General features: G+C 39.0%; 1 long non-coding RNA gene across 1 annotated transcript; it reads left to right on the top strand.

The window, feature by feature from the left end:
* Nucleotides 1-13: 13 nt before the first annotated feature.
* Nucleotides 14-10,816, top strand: LOC134299618 (uncharacterized). The gene is made up of 3 exons (XR_010006844.1): nt 14-252; nt 2,096-2,146; nt 9,612-10,816. It is a non-coding gene; the product is annotated as an uncharacterized LOC134299618 (long non-coding RNA).
* The last annotated feature ends 5,442 nt before the right edge of the window (nt 10,817-16,258 follow it).

A 16,258-nucleotide genomic window follows, 5' to 3' on the forward strand; every position in this document is an offset into this window, starting at 1 on the left:
TCCAAACGCGTCACTTCCTGTTCACTCCGACTTTGCCGGGTGGGGTGGGGAAGAGGAGCCAAGCCAGTGTCGAGTGCACTCACGATGTAGAATGAACTCATTTTGCCACCGCTGTCACAACTACGGCTCAACGCTATGCATTTTGACAAGGCCTTATAGTATGCGTTGCTGAGTTTTCCGGGTTGTATGGCCGTGTTCCAGAAGCACTCTCTCCTGACATTTCGCCTGCATCTATGGCAGGCATCCTCAGAGGTTGTGAGATCTGTTGGAAACTAGTTAAATGGGGTTTATATCTCTGTGGAAGCTCCAGGGTGGGAGAAATAACTCTTGTTTGAATTTGAATGTTGCAGTAGCCCACAATGATTAGTATTGAATAGCCTTGCAGCTTCAAAACCTGGCTGTTTCCTGGGGGAATCCTTTGTTGAGAAGTGTTAGCTGGCCCTGATAGTTTCTTGTCTGGAATTCCCCTGTTTTCTAAGTGTTCTTCTTTGTTTACTGTCCTGATTTTAGAGGGTTTTTTTTAATACCAGTAGCCAGATTTTGTTCATTTTCATGGTTTCCTCCTTTCTGTTGAAATTGTCCACATGCTTGTGGGTTTCAATGGCTTCTCTGTGTAGTCTGACATGGTGGTTGTTAGAATGGTCAAGCATTTCTGTGTTCTCAAATAATATGCTGTGTCCAGGATGGTTCATCAAGTGCTCTGCTATGGCTCTCTGGTTGAAGCAGTTTGCAATGCCTTTCATGTTCCTTGATTCGTGTCTGGCCTCTGTGCTTCGTGGTCCCTATGTAGACTTGTCCACAGCTGCATGGTATATAGTAGACTCCTGCTTTACTGTCCTGAGTTTAGAGTGTTTTAAAGACCAGTAGCCAGATTTTGTTTATTTTCATTGTTTCCTCCTTTCTGTTGAATTGTCCACATGTTCTTGGATTTCAGTGGCTTCTCTGTGTAGTCTAACATGGTGGTTGTTAGACTGGCCCAGCATTTCTGTATTTTCAAATAATATACTGTGCCCAGGTTGGTTCATCAAGTGCTCTGCTATGGCTGACTTCTCTGGTTGAGTTAGTCTGCAGTGTCTTTCATGTTCCTTGATTCATGTTTTGGTGTTGTGTACCATTTCAGAGATGCTGTTGAAATCTACATGCATGTGGACAATTTCAACAGAAAGGAGGAAACCATGAAAATGAACAAAATATGGCTACAAGTATTAAAAAAAACCCCTCTAAAATAAGGACAGTAAAGCAGGAGTCTACCGTATACTGTGCAGTTGTGGACAAGTCTACATAGGGACCACCAAATGCAGCATTGTCCAAGCTCGAATCAAGGAACATGAAAGGCAATACAGACTAACTCAACCAGAGAAGCCAGCCATAGCAGAACACTTGATGAACCAACCTGAACACCACATACAGTAGAGTCTCACTTATCCAACGTTCTGGATTATCCAACGCATTTTTGTAGTCAATGTTTTCAATACATCATGGTATTTTGGTGCTAAATTCGTAAATACAGTAATTACTACATAGCATTACTGCGTATTGAACTACTTTTTCTGTCAAATTTGTTGTTAAACATGATGTTTTGGTGCTTAATTTGTAAAATCATAACCTAATTTGATGTGTAATAGGCTTTTCCTTAATCCCTCCATATTATCCAACATATTCACTTATCCAACAGTCTGCCACCCTGTTTATGTTGGATAAGTGAGACTCTACTGTATTATTTGAGAACACAGAAATGCTGGACCACTCTAACAACCACCATGTCAGACTACATGGGGAAATAGAATACAGGTTTGAAAATAGTCAACAGATAGAGAATTCAGTGGGAAAATGTTCTCACTGCTATAATTATTAACTGCTAACTTTTGTTAAAAAACAAAAATAACAACCAAACACCAAAGTTGATCATTAGTATAGCCTTTCCGAAGTTATGTAAGAAATAGTTGGTCTCAAGTGTGCTACTGGGCTACTTTAGGCTTTTTCTGTGAAAAAAACCCCATTCCTCTCTAGTTTATTTTGTAGGAGCTTTTGAAACCAATCTTGCCTACTTTATTTTCAGTTGCATATTATGTGTTTTCATTTGTTTTGCCTCTAGATTTGGAGGGCTGTCTAGGTGCAAATGCTGCAAACCATTGCGCATCTTCAGGTAAGAGATCTGCGACCATGGAGACAGGACAGCAGAGGCTAAAATACTGCTGGGAGAACTTCTGGTATACAAGGCAGCTTTTCGCTTCCTTTTTAGCAATGCAATACAGTAGCTGTTTCCTTGAATTAAATAAACAGCGCCTCTTAGTGTTAAATTATGGAAACCCACAGCTGCCACTTTTTTTGAACTGAATTACAGTTTGTAGAGAAGACAGACACAGTGCATCTTCTACACTGTAGAATGATATAGTTTAACTGATAGGTCTCAATGCTATGAAATTATGGAAGTTATAGCTTGGTGAGGTACCAGCACTCTTTGGCAGAAAAGTCTAAGGACCTTATAAAATTATAACTCCCATGATTCCATAGCATCGAGCCATAACAGTTAAGGTGGTCTCAAACAGTATTCTTTCTAAAGTGTAGACGCAGCCACAGTTGTGTGCCTTTTTGTCCTTGTTCCAAACTACCCAACTGGAATATTTGTGTTTCCTGTAATTTCATGTCTTCCCTTGAAACAAAAATTTAGTGAAAGGTACTTTCATATTAGCTTGTTGTTTTGTACCAAGTTATGGCAGGTCTAAGCTTGAACCTATCACAAGGTGTTCTTGGCAAGGTTTCCAGGGTCATCATCCAACACTCAAAACATTACACCATGCTGACTCCCAACAGTGGCACAACAGAGACCAATAAATAATCCAATTGTGTGTGTCTCCACCCGTCTGTCTGTCTATTTAATCTATCTATCTAATATATCTCAGGATAACATTGTATGCATCTGATTAATCTGATGTTAGTTCCCAAAGGTATCTCAAAACTTCTTGTGCTTGCTTCACCAAACTAGCACAAATACTCACACATCCCAAAATCTATCTTTTGCAAACTTACCTGAAAAAAACTGCCATCTTTCTTAGTACAATAGACCCACTGTTCACCAGAATTAAAGCAGCCAGGACACTCAAGCCAAAAAAATGGAAGAAATTATACTTTGAATAAAAATTAAAATAAAATCCACTTTTAGTGGAAATGTTACATGAAATTGAGTTTGTCTTTGTCTTAATGGGCTTTTAATTACAGTACTTTTTTCAATATTAATATCAAGCCAATACAAAATTTCTGGTATGGTATAGTATGGGGTATAGTAACAGGCTTATTTTTAATAGTAACTTTAAGCAACCAGAAACCATATTTATCTGGCATTTAGCAATCCCCATGGGTGTTGGTTAACTGGGAGGTCTACTATACCTTCTTTGAGAATTTAGATTTAACAGGATCTTTTCTGTTCCTGGAAGATAGATGAAGCTGAGGAGAAATTCACAGCAAAAGTGATGAAAATTAGTTAAAAGCTTCATCTTTTGTAATGACAGTTTCACAGTGGGACAGAAATTACAGATTGCGTTGGCTGCTGCATTGCTACAAACTAAAATATGGTGGTTATTAGGCACAATTTAGAATTCAATACAAAGTGAAATCAATATTTTTGTCACCTGCCTTTCACTTTTCCTCCGTTTACAGGAAAAATGGTGGTCCAGTAAAGCAGGAGAAGAATTCTATGGCCCTTCAGATATTGTTGGACTGCAGTTCCCATCAGCCCCAGTGAATATGGTGAAATTTGAAGTTGCTATCCAACAACACGTGAAGGGCCATGTAATTCCCCTTCTGTAAGCCAATGCTGCAGAATTTTGATTCTAACTTGTAAGAATGTGTTTATTTTGGTTCTTTTAATGTGGGAGCCAAGGGAGCTTGCAGCATCAGATAAACGTTCTGAAAACAAATAAGCTATCCTGTTAAAACGCCACACATTTAGAATAAAAAAAAGCAGATGCTTTTATACAACTACTGTATATACTCGAATATAAGCCTAGTTTTTCAGCCCTTATTTTAAGACTGAAAAAGCCTCCCTCAGCTTATACTTGGGTGAAGATCCTGGTTGGCTTATATTTGGGTCAGCTTATACTCGAGAATATGTGGTACATTTATTATTTTTCTCTATTATTGTTGCTACTATTACATTTATTTTACTCTATTTTTATTATTATCATTAATACATTTATTATTTTACTCTGATCTTATTATATTTATCATTTTACTATATTTATTACTACATTTATTATTTTCCTGTATTTATTATTAGTATTATTACATGTATTATTTTACTCTATTATTATTAAAAGGATACATAAGCACATTTACATTGAAGAAGATGAGAATAATGATTTAATCAGAGTTGGACAATCTCATCTTAAATTAGAGCTTTATGTAAATATTCAAAAACATTTAACCTACTAATGCCTCAATTAATGTAATTTTATTGTTATTTGTTTTTATTTCTGAAATATACCACTCTCAGCTTATACTGGAATCAATGTTTTCCCAGTTTTTTGTGGTAAAATTCGGTGCCTCAGCTTATATTCAGGTCAGCTTATACTCGAGTATATACGGTAGTTAATTATCAAATATATGTTTTTTTACCTGCTGGTGGAAGGAAAGAGGTCCAGCCAAACTGGATGAAAATTGTTTTTAGGTGGGGAAGGGCAAGGGAAGTTAGTTTTAATGTTGTATTAGGTCCCCATCTATACTGCGATACAGTGCAGTCTGAAACTGCATTATATCGTCAGTGTGGACTCAAATAATCTAGTTTAACTGCATTGAACTACATTATATAAGTATAGTTTTAAACTGCATTATATCATAATATATATGGGGTCTTTGTGGTCAAGTGGAATATTACTGATTTTACAACTTGTATAATGATACAGTAGAGTCTCACTTATCCAAGCTAAATGGGCTGGCAGACCGTTGGATAACTGAATATGTTGGATAATAAGGAGAGATTAAGGAAAAGCCTATTACACATCAAATTAGGTTATGATTTTACAAATTAAGCACCAAAACATCATGTTATACAACAAATTTGACAGAAAAAGCAGTTAAATACGCAGTAACGTTAAGTTGTAATTACTGTATTTATGAATTTAGCACCAAAATATCATGATATATTGAAAACATTGACTACAAAAATGGCTTGGATAATCCAGAAGCTTGGATAAGCGAGGCTTGGATAAGTGAGACTCTACTGTACTTATATTGCTGAATAAACTAATAAATATATAGGTTAAAAAGAAAAAAAGAAAGATCTGAAAGAGAATCCAACAGCATTGCAGGAGTGAGTTTAGTTCTCTTCTAAACCCTTTCCCAAAAGCTAAACACCACTGCACTGCTTCAATAGTGATGCCAAAAAAGAAGCTCTTCCCCCAAGCAGGAAAAAACGTGTCAGATGGAGACACCTTTAATGATTTATTGCAGACTATCATAAGAAGTGTTGACTAGCCTTTATATAGCAACTTGAGAATGTTCAAAGTAATGCACGTACATTGTGTAAGTAAATTATCATCAAGAAGTTTAAACCTGGACCCAGCTCTTTGCAAAATCTATATTGTAGGTACAGCCAAGTTTCAGGCATCTGTTAGCTCAGGTTTTGTATGGCTTGTGGGGATCAGGATCTCATTACTATACATCCATATGGATTACCTTCAGGTCTATGTAAGAGAGGTAGCCTTTTTGTGTCTCTGTGGACCTGTCTACACTAACCATTTGATGTAGTTTCAAACCGGTATTGGAAAAGGTAGTTTGTGCAGATTATTACATAGGAAATCCTGGAACCAGTTTGAGGTCCGGATGATGATTACACAAACCATAGAGCATTGGTGCAGGTTAAAGGATTTCCTTCACACCCTTTTGTGGGAGTTTGTTTTCTGGCCAATGGCAGTTTGAAACTAGCTTCAAACTGCATTAAAAAGTCAAGTGTAAATGGTGCTAGTGTCACATTGGTTGCCATCCAACATACCCACAATGTAGTGTAAATATCCAAATGCAGACATATCAGCATCACAGGGCCTCCATGCAGAATAACATCCTACATCAGCCACTACACACTGTGGCTGTGCATTTCCCAACTGCACCCACAGAAGCAAATATGCCCTTATTATAGCTCAGTAATTTTTTCCACCTAGGATTGCACCCTTGCATATGACAGCAACTCAGTCTGTAGGCTTTAAAATAGCAAAGGGATATTTTAACTTTTTTTCATTTACGGTACTGAGGGAGATTTCCATTCAGTGGTGTTTCTTGTCAAATCTTTCTGAAATTTGCCTTGTGACATATTATTGTGGGAGTTCTTTGCTGTTCTCTGCCAAAGAGTACTGGTGCCTCACCAAACCACAAATTCCAGGATTTCACAGCTTTGAGTGATGATAGTTAAAGTGGTGTCAAACTACATTAATTTTATAGTGTAGATGCAACCCTAGAGAGTTTCTATGACAGAATGGAGATTCAAACCCTGGTTCTGCAGATACCTAGAAGAATACAATCTCTGTATCTGCAGGGGATAAGAGCCCCGGCTTTCATGTGGATAAGTGAAACTGTAGATAATAGTGAACTGTACTGAAACTTGGAGCTTCTGACCCAAGAGGACTATAGAGTCACACTGGAGCACCAAGAAAATTCATGGGGAGCATGCATTTGTTGGACATGGATAAATGAAACCACAGATCCCGGTCCCATGGATACAGGGATCATATTATAGTTTATCACACAAAGCAGGAAAATCTTAGTTACAGCACGGCAACAGTGTCTTCCTCTTGGACTTATTGCATGCTGGTCCTTTCATGCCACTCTCCTACTGGGAAACAGCTTAGAAAGCATTTCATCTACAAACAAAAACAATCCGTTAATGACTTCCTTTTGTAAATGAAACGCCTTCCAATGGTCTCCCACCAAGAAAGGAGCAACTTCATGTGATAAGTTGAAGGCAAAGATGCTGTTGCCCTGCTGTGATTGCAATTTGCCTGCCTCATGGGATAAATTCCTAGTTCAATATTCGAACAACTATGCCATGCCAGCTCTTAACTTATCTATCAATTTTCTTAAGTTCATGTTTAGGAAATCTATGGTTATATGTTAATATTTTATATTAGAACCACTGAAATGTTACAAAAGTGGCACATAGATGATTTAACATTTTGAGCTGCCTAACTCTTCATCAGAAATTATGGTGCAAAATTTATGAAATTGTACTTGGTGAAGATTTCTGGAAAACATATACACTCATGCTGCCTTGATGCCACTTCGTAATATTTTTAGAGTTCTCAATAAAGATGTTACCTAATAATGATTGTTTTTACTCATAAACTGCAGGAAGGATTTATGTTTTGTTGCTACAGTTGTATGACACTCAACATTTTCCCTCTTCTCTTTCATAGACAGGCTTACATCCACACATCCCTTGAAAACGGGCCATCTTCAAAAGAATTCCAATGACTGGAAACTTAAACGTTAAATATTTTTACATGATTTCCTATTGCTGTCATAGCTTTGGGAAGTAAATGTCTCTTAATTACACAAAGCAGCAATATTTTGCTCCTGGCATTTTTTCCCTAGACATTTACACAAACAAGACTGAGTTACCTCAATACCAAAGAGCTATGCTCAGCAACAAGATGGATTTTCCTCATTGCAGGTTCCTGTGAGTCATAGATCATTTTTAGAATGCTGTGGTGTTTTTGTATCATTCCTTTTATTGGGGCTGGGCTGTGTGTCTGCTCCTTTGGCTGGCAGTAATGCTATTAAAGCTTTGGGTGTGATGACATGCTGGGATGGGTTATGTTTGCATTTGGATTTACAGGCTGGTTTTATGGATAAGTGCCAACCAAGGGTTTTAATTGAAGCCGATCTTCTAACAGCTTTTTGCAGTTAAAGGAGTACTTGCTACTTTGGTATGTTTGTGTGGCTGCATTCTCTTTTGGTATGCTGATTAGGAGACAAAAATGTACCAACTCTGTTCTTTAACTTCTGTTGAGTGAGATTTTAATACACTCATAGCATTTGCCTGCTCCACTGGGAGCTTAAGGTTTCGATTGAAGATTGGTTTTGCTTTGTTTGCCTCCACTGCTAAATGGTTGTTTGAAAGATGACCTGACAAAAGGCAAGGTGTCATGTTTACTACCTTCTGCTGATCTGTGTATAGGGTTTGTAAATAAATAAATAACATTTCTTTCAACTGATTGCTTTGCAACTACTTATTGTAGCCACTCAGACTTGTCTGAAGAGGATAGATGGGAATACATTAATTATTAAGGGAGAGCGACTTCCCCCATGTCTACAGAATGGGTGCTTCTGAAAAGACAGATCCTAATGCTCCCACCCAAACAAAAGGTATTATGGAGTTGCACTCAGCCATCCACATTCACTGGAGTTAGGGGCACAGGGACACTACAAATCAAGAAAATGCTACTTTTAAAACCTAATAGGGACTACATCCCACAAGGGAGGGAAAGTGGGTGGAATCGTCTTCTTTACGTGGTGTTTCAAGGGGTTTTGTCTTTAAAGAAGGTGGAAAATTGACTTACCCCATCACACAGGATCATCTCTTTTCCTCAATCATTTCAAGGATACCAGCACACTTTTTTAAACAGGCATCATTTTTAAACACTACTTTCCATAGGATTGTTCCCCTTAAACCCCTACACTAATGGAAACAGGCACACTTTTTAAAACACTTCTTTCAATGGGACCCAAAAGGAGAATTAGCAGATTTCCCACATGAATGCCCACACTGAAAAGTCACAAAGTAAACAAAGAAATCCACCACTTCCCATCCCAAGGAAAAAATACCCGTTTTAAGTGTTTCTATGCACAGACAGACAGGTGAAGTCGAATCCTGTCTGTCTTTGAAATTCTCCCCATTTTTACACTCTGCAGAAATGGAGTCTCATGAACAACCACTGGAGTAGTCCTGCATCGTTTGATGGGCTCCATGGGAATCTGTCTTTACAATGTGTAGAATCTGATAGAAATGAAGGAAAACTTCCATATGATGAAGTCCTAGGAATTTCTAGGTCTTCCAGCATCCCATTGGGAGATTTCCACAAAGATGTTCTCTCTATAAATCTCTAAGTCCTCCATCATTATTGCAGGAAGTTGACCATAGAACAGGCCTGCACAACCTGTGGCCCTCCAGGTGCCAGCTTGTCCAATGAAGAGGAATTCTGGGAACTGGAGTCCAAAACACCTGGAGGGCCACAGGTTGTGCAGGTCTGCCATAGTTACTGCGGAGGATGTAGACATTTCTAGAGAGAATATTTTAAAATCAAATCCACGAATAATCAAATCTACAAAGTTAAAACCCCAGATGTGGATGAATGATTGTACTAGATCTCAGCATATCTTTAAAATCCATCATAATCTTATCTGCCTTAAGAAGTAAGCAAACTGTCAGTTCCATCCCTACAAATGATATTCAGTTTCATAGGCAGACTCCCAATCATCTAAACCTACCCAGATACAAGTTTCATTTTATGTTCTCATTCTATTTCTTGTATTCTGATTGAGGTAAAGCCAGTGAGTGTAGCATATCAGATGTTTTGTGTATAACCCTCAGTTTGAACTGATAACCTGTTTTGTTGTTTTAGATATTTTTGATGGTCCCGATTGAACAGAGACTTTGAGAAAATGGTTTGGATTGTGTGCCATCTCAAACCAGTACAGTAGAGTCTCACTTATCCAACATTCACTTATCCAATGCTCTGGATTATCCAACGCAGTCTGCCTTTTAGTAGTCATTGTTTTTGTAGTCAATGTTTTCAATACATTGTGATGTTTTGGTGCTAAATTCGTAAATATAGTTATTACTACATAGCATTACTGCGTATTGGACTACTTTTTCTGTCAAATTTGTAATAAAACATGATGTTTTGGTGCCTAATTTGTAAAATCATAATTTAATTTGATGTTTAATAGGCTTTTCCTTAATTCCTTCTTATTATCCAACATATTCGCTTATCCATGAATCTTCGGTGGCAGGAAGAGCCACCTAAAATGATGGTGATGCTTCCCCAGTCCAGTCCCATGTCATTCCTCCAGTTGGTCAACTGGTTGGTAGAGAAGCAACAGCTGGTGCTTGGACAGGGATCACAAGGATGGGGAGATGTGACAGCAGATACAGGCCCATTATGGAAACAGCAATCACAGTGTGAGTTACCATGCTTAGAAGGAAGAGGAGGAGAAAGCGGTTTCTTGTTTTCAGCTGTGAAATATTCGTGAGTGTGGAACAAGCTTTCTGAAACTGCCTTGCAATGAAACCTTTGCTAGCTATATAAAATTAATAAACAGTAATCCAGGCAGCTGATTTTCTGACTGTAGCAATGCAATTGGCACTCAAGCCATTATCTGAAGATTCCTCTAATCACACAGCTGCAAAATGTGCCAGAGTGATATACATAGGTGGGATGCAATCATATACTGATCCCTCCAACACTGATTATTATTGACTATGACAGAGATGAGCAAATGTGGCTTTCCAGATGTTGTTGGACTGTGATTCCCTTCAACCTTACCCACTAGGACCAAAAGAGAGCTGCAGTCAAGCAAGATCTGCAATGCTCCTGGACCACACCATTGAAGAGGCTGGGTTTAAGAATTCTGTAAATATGCTTTCACATGAAAATAAATTCTATATTAAAACACTTTTTTTGTTAAAGAGGAAAGAAGATGATCAATTTTTGCTTCTTTTAGCTTGCTCACCATATGCTAAATTTCGTTGTCAAATTGCCAGAAAATAATAGGTTATGTCCACTCTGTGTCAACTGGTAGAAATAAATGGAAGTTAAATTAACAATGACTGTCTTGTCTCACTAATTTTAATAGAACTCTTCAGAGCACTATCTATTTTGGACCCAACTTTACCAGCTTTTCTTCTTACTATAGTTAACAATATTAAGAATCCCTTCAACAAATAACTACTCTACTGTTCTAAGCAGGAGAGGCAGAATTCCTTATCTGTCTAGTCCCATAACTGAATTCTTAGTAGGATTAAGAATGGCAAAACTCAGTTCCAGATCGATTTTGCCTCCTACAGAAGATCCTGTGTTGCCACTTCTGTTCTAAAACCATAGCAAGTCCAGTAGATATTAATCTTCTTTCTATCTTGTTTGTCTTTCCCCAAAGCTTCTGATATATCTTCATACACTACCTAGACCACCTTCCTTTTTCTTCACTTGATAGAACTACGGCCCCCTCTTTACATGGCTAGGAGAGAGATGTGGAAGACCGGAGGGAGAACTGAAATGTCCCTAGTGGTACATATGTACACTTAATAGCATTACACATCACTCTGCGTAGCTACTTGGAAGTTTTGTTCCTAATGTGCATGCTTTCAGCTATGATTGTGTCTCTACTTAGTATAAAACATCTAGAATCAACACTTATAGCCCAAGAACCACCGTTTACTGATGAGTTGTGATTTCATTTCCCAGAATGGGATGCTTAACAAAAAAAAATGGTGGTTCAGTAAAATAAGCAACTGGAAAATTGCTTTCATCAGTAGTCCAGTCGAGAACTCTATTGCTGGCTTTTAAAGTTTTTAGTAGATGTTGTTGCTGTTAATCGAAGGGGACTTGTGGAACGCCCAAACATAATTTCATGACCCAGGCTTTTACTAAGAACATGGAAATCTCATAAATGTGAAGGTCTCTTCCTTATTGACACAATCTTTCCAGCTCTTTACATTCCTCTTTATAAAGTTATATTTAGTGCTGCAGATCATAATGTTCCCAGCAGTGTGTACAGCCCAAATTCAGTAAAGCCTTTTGGGTAGGCGCTTAACTTCATGCACTTGAGTGATCCCACTGCTGGGCTAAAAAATCCTTAAGCATGCCAGTGCGTGGGCTTGTTTTTATTTTGCACTTTATAGACTGGCTTAGAGGTGAGTGTTAATACTGCTTTGTGTATCTTTACAAGACTCTCTTTTGGCCTGCAGAATTACAAATTATTTTTAAGGGGGAAAAGGTTGGGTTATTTTTAGGGTGTTTAGTTCCATTCTCTGAATATATCCAGTCAATAGCTCATATGATATAAGCCTATTTATTTCCATTTTTGGCAGAATGTGTGTGATGGGATATGGTATTAAGGAGAGCTCTTAGTATCCAACCAGATGAAAACCAGACTCCCTCTGATTATTTGGAATACAGGAAAGAGAGAGTTCTTTCTCTCACTGGCTCTCCAATTTCTTTTTGTGTATCGTGTTGGAAATTTGTGCACATACTAATGGTACTTCCAGACTTATGGTTCTGCCTGCAGAAATGAGAACATTCTGATAAACATCTGAAATTGTTTTTTTTCCCAATAAAGTCTGAATAAAAGTCTGAAGCCCTGGTAGAAATCATAGCCATCTAGATTCAGACTGTTTAGATATATTTTCACCCTGCTTGGCAAAACGTTCTAATGAAGCTTTTGAGACTCAGGCCAATGCTGCACAGCAGATAGTACAAACCAGAAGACCATATGCCCATATTTGCCATATTTGCTGGTCCAACATGTTCAATGCAGGGGGTACATTGATAGTAGCTTCAAACGTCCATGTTAATTGATACATTTCCCTTGGGCACACCTTTCTCCTTTGGTGTCCTTATGAGACTAATAGGAAGCCCAACAGTTGAAGTGATTTTAGAGATGAAGTAATTTTCTACTTCTGAAATGTGGTGGAGCTCAGTAAGGTTTTGATAAATAGTCTTTTCTTCCCACACTTTTGGGAAGTCTTCTGTATTTCATGAAGGGCAGGGCCATTAATGCCTTCCATTCATAATGAATGGATACAGTATATAGGTCCTCTTGTACCAGAAATGGTAATCTTCCTCCTATCACTTACTGGAGAATGTGAAAGAGAGACTGGAGTTGGACTCACATCTTGATGATGGACTGCCATAATCAGAAAACTGGTTGATATGATCCCACAGAATTCGTGCTTCTCATAATTCCCATTTCCTGGAATAACTAAACAATGTTTTCTGACTGGTAGCACTCAATGCAATTAACCTGGAGGTATCTACAGTATATATAGCTTGGAGGTGGATGGCGTCCTCCACCTCAACTCTCATATATTCTGACCTGAGAACTCTTTGTTGTTTCTTCTGAGAAGCATCAAGCTAAATGAAAGGCATTGGTGACTTCAGTCATAAGCCAGTTCAAGCTTTACCTGCTGTATCAGCTTCTGAAGTATTATCCTAAATAGGATAGTAATAATCACTTTGGCTGTTTTCCAGCATAGAACGGAAACCTATGATTTCTTCAATTATTTTTCTAAATGCTTAGTGATACTGAAATCCTTCACACCTTTTTTGAGTAAAAATCTTGAGCTTATTTTATTTAATAAAGGAATAATTGCATAGCACAAAGTTTAAAATGCAATTAAGCTCCCAGCTTTCAAAGCTTCACCGCAGAAAGAGGCCCACCAGTATCAAGGAGAATATTTAGACATGAAAGAATGGAGTATCAAATCCTTTCTCTTTATTTTATAGAGGGTTTTTATCTGCAGAGTGCAGACCTAAAGCAAAACAGCAAGCCTTATAATCCAAAGCACAGCAAAGAAAAAAGAAAGAGAGAAGAGCGGATTATCTTGCATTTGTCCCTGTTGAACTTCATTTTGATGGGCCGAAACCAACAAAATGAAGTTTAGCAGGGACAAATGCAAGATACTTCACTTAGGCAGAAAAAATGAAATGCAAAGATACAGAATGGGGGACGCCTGGTTCGACAGCAGTATGTGTGAAAAAGATCTTGGAGTTAAACATGAGCCAACAATGTGATGTGGCAGCTAAAAAAGCCAATGGGATTTTGTGTGTGTTAAAGCGCTGAGCTGCTGAACTTGTGGACCAAAAGGTCCCAGGTTCAAATCCCGGGAGCGGAATGAGCACCTGCTGTTAGCCCCAGCTCCTGCCAACCTAGCAGTTCAACAACATGCAAATGTGAGTAGATCAATAGGTACTGCTCCAGCGGGAAGGTAACGGCGCTCCATGCAGTCATGCTGGCCACATGACCTTGGAGGTGTCTAGGGACGACGCCGGTGCTTCGGCTTAGAAATGGAGATGAACACCAACCCCCAGAGTCGGTCATGACTGGACTTAACGTCAGGGGAAACCTTTACCTTTACCTTAAATAGGAGTCTAGTGTCTAGATCCAGGGAAGCCATGCTGTCCCACTATTCTACCTTGGTCAAAGCTCACCTGGAATACTGTGTCCAATTCTGGGCACTACAATTGAAGGGAGATGTTGACAAGCTGGAATGCCTACAGAGGAGGGTGACCAAAATGATCAAGGGTATGGAGAACAAGCCCTATGAGGAGCGGCTTAAAGAGCTGGGCATGTTTAGCCTGCAGAAGAGAAGGCTGAGGGGAGACATAATAGCCATGTATAAATATGTGAGGGGAAGTCATGGGGAGGAGGGAGCAAGCTTGTTTTCTGCTGCCCTGGAGACTAGGACGCAGAACAATGGCTTCAAACAACAGGAAAGGAGATTCCACCTGAACATCAGGAAAAACTTCCTCATTGTGAGAGCTGTTTGGCAGTGGAACTCTCTGCCTCAGAGTGTGGTGGACGCTTCTTCTTTGGAGGCTTTTAAACAGAGGCTGGATGACCATCTGTCGGGGATGCTTTGAATGTGATTTTCCTGCTTCTTGGCAGGGGGTTGGACTGGATGTCCCATGAGGTCTCTTCCAACTCTATGATTCTATGATTATAAGAGAAAATTTGGACTAAACTTGGTATCAGTCCAAATATCAGTTCAGCTTGGATGAAAAGGGTGGTAAAATTAAACTGACGTCAGTCCAACTTTCCCTGTACTCTGTTAGTTCTATAATTTTTTACCTGAATTATCCGGTATGTAAAATCAAGCCTAGAATAACAATACAGTACTATTATTGTTTTAAATTGTTGTGTTGTGTTACCTGCTATAAATGATCTTGCAATAGGTGGACAAAACCCACACTGCAGGTCATAATTTCATTTTTTTGGTTGTGTTCCTCATACTCCACCCAGAAGCAAGGGCCTATGGGTGCCATCTACATTGTACAATTAATGCGGTTTGACACCACTATAACTGCCCAGGCTCAATGCTATGGAATGCGGTCACTGTTGCCCGTTTTTGATCAAAAGATATTTAGCCGCTTGTAAAACTACAACTCAGGTCAGCAACCCAACCTTCAAGTCACTTACTCCACTACGCCATCTGGGGACTCCATAAAAAGGGTAAAATAATAATTTTTTTTAAAGGGTAAAAAAAGAGCTTCTTTTCTCAGAGGTGTTATTAACTGGGCTATGGTTGAATAATTTTGCAAGTTTAGCATTCATTCTAGGGGCTTGGGGAATAAATTCACATTAGCAAGGAAAAAAAGCTGGTTCATGAAGACACAAGGCAATTCATATCACATGTTACAAGTAGTGAATTGAACATATGATTGTTCTTTTCAGTGCCAGAATTGGGGTTCTTGTAAATGGGGAGCCTGGACCCAAGCTCAAATTAGACGATCTTTCAGTACAAAAGTGGATAAACAGAATGGTGTGTGGCGCTACCAAAAAAGCTAATATATATGAGATTAGCCGGAGGAGAAATCCAGGATGTCAGTGGCCTCTAACAAGGTGTCGGTTGAAAGGGCTCCTAACCAAGCTGGATCTACACTGTCAAACTAATGCAGTTTTAGCACTTTTAATTGTCATGACTCAATGCAATGGAATCATGGGAGCTGTAATTTTACATGGTCTTTAGCCTTCTCTGGGAGTCCCCAGTGGTGCAGTGGGTTAAACTGCTGAACTGCTGAACTTGCCAACCAAAAAAAGTCTGTGGTTCATATCCGGTGAAGGGGGGTGAGCTCCCGCTATGAGCCTTAGCTTCTGCCAAGCTAGCAGTTCGAAAACATGCAAATGTGAGTGAATCAATAGGTACCACTCTGGCAGGAAGATAACGGCACTCCATGTAATCAAGCTGGCCACATGACCTTGGAGGTGTCTATGGACAATGATGGTTCTTCGGCTTAGAAATGGAGATGAGCACCAACCCCCAGGGTTGGACATGACCTTTACCTCAGGCTTCTCTGCCAAATAATGCTAATGCTTACCACACTACAACTCCCACAATTCCATGGCATTGATCCATGGCATTTAAAGTAGTGTATTCATTCTACAGCCCATAAGTATTCAATACTTATACCCAGGACCAAGTTCATTCTGTGCTTTACCAAAGATGTATCATGCAAATTGGTTCCAGACTGAGGGCATAGCGATGAAATGG

The sequence above is a fragment of the Anolis carolinensis genome, chromosome 5 (genome assembly GCF_035594765.1).
Source record: "Anolis carolinensis isolate JA03-04 chromosome 5, rAnoCar3.1.pri, whole genome shotgun sequence".
Classification (NCBI taxonomy): Eukaryota; Metazoa; Chordata; class Lepidosauria; order Squamata; family Dactyloidae; genus Anolis; species Anolis carolinensis.